The sequence below is a fragment of the Bison bison genome, unplaced genomic scaffold, assembly GCF_000754665.1.
Source record: "Bison bison bison isolate TAMUID 2011002044 unplaced genomic scaffold, Bison_UMD1.0 scf7180017864307, whole genome shotgun sequence".
NCBI lineage: Eukaryota > Metazoa > Chordata > Mammalia > Artiodactyla > Bovidae > Bison > Bison bison.
In genome coordinates, this window is record NW_011494879.1 from 4,731,830 (window position 1) to 4,733,447 (window position 1,618).

The following is a 1,618-nucleotide window of genomic DNA, read 5'->3' on the forward strand; positions in this document are numbered from 1 at the left end:
GTTTTCCAAGCCCTTATCTCTCGCTCAAGTTAATTTTCTTTTTTAATTTGGTGACCGGAACAAAAGTCACAGGAAAATCCTTTGTGAAAGCCAAACGCGGCCACAAATCTGGGCACTTCACAGCGTTTGTAACTAAATATTTGCCGTGCTGGTAGTTAAATCGGCTCCTCCGCCAAACTTTCCAAACTTTGCTTTCTTTGAACGGGGCTGAAAGGTGATCTCCCTACAAGGAGATCAGACGGTTGAAAGAAATTGGATTTAGCACGCCGTTTTTCCTGGTGCTCTTGAGATCTCTGGGCAAACAGGACCGCGAGCGAATCCTAGAAGGAATTAGGGCCGGGGTGGGGGTGGCGCGGGGGAGGGATGTCCGCTAAGCCACGGTAGTAGCTGAAGTGCTTTGTTAATGCAATTTATTAGCTGTGCGCGACGAGAAGTAAGAGGTTAGGCAGGTCTTCAAAACTACCCAAAGGGAGAAAAATAAACATCCCCTTGTTTGCTTTTCGTGGTTTGATTCATTTTCTTCCCCTCTCGTTGCCCCTCATCCAAGGCTGTTTTAAACCCAAATTCGGTTATCTGGTTTCAGAGTGAGGGCTCCCTCTTGCCAAGGTATTAAATAAACAAGCAAAGCAAAAACTTGAATCCTTATGTAACCCAGATGCTGTTTCCTCGAAAACCACAACAAACTCTGCTAAACCAGATAACCGGATCGGGAACAGTCGTGTGTCCCCACCCCACCCCCACCCCCAGGGTCCGCCGAGGACAGTCGTGTTCAGGACCTCCTCTCCAGGGCAGACGATAAATAATTGCTGCTAACACTCTAAGCCGCGGATGCGCACCCCGAGGGATCCGGATACCATAAACTGTCCGGGAATGTTGGCATCTGGTTCTTAAAATGGAACTTTCCCTAGAGATAAAGCCAGGACCAAGGCGGCGTCTGCGTCCTCGGGCCCACTTGGATGTTTTCTGGCCTCTTGATATTCGCAGCTGAAAGCGCAGCTCTGGAAAGAGGCGACGTCTGCCCGGCTTTGTAGTGGTAATGAGGACGCAGACGCGGGTCGGCCGCGCGAAGAGCCTGGGAGCCGCGGGAACCGGCTGCCCATCCTCCAGCCTCCCGGAGGGCGAGGGGAGGGGGCCGTCCTGGGAGGGAAAAAAAAAATCTGATTTTTTTTCCTTAGGGCAACCTCCCAAGGTTCCGAGGATGGGCAGTATGTGGGGGCGGGAGGGAGGGGGGCCCTTCAAAGGTATTTTGGGGGAGTCCAGCTCCTCCTCGTGAGGATCCCAAGGAATAAATCACTTTTGCCCTCCACTGAGACAGTCACTTTCTCCCCATCCGCCCTCCCCTCGCGCCGGCCCCACCCTGAGCGTCTCGGTTGCAAAAACAAAATAAAGCAAAACCTTTTGCTTTGGCAACCTCTAAGCCACATGACGCCTCCTCTGCACAAGGAAGATTTCTTTCTTCTCCCTCTCCTGGCTTTTATTGTGTGTATATTTTTTTTTCTTCTCTCCCAACCAGCCCCCCTTTTCTTTTCTTCTCGGTCCTCCTTCCTTGCCCCAAATCGCTGGAAACTTAAGACGCGCGGCGGCTGCAGGTGCGCGCAGGCCGAGCGGCGGGGCTGGG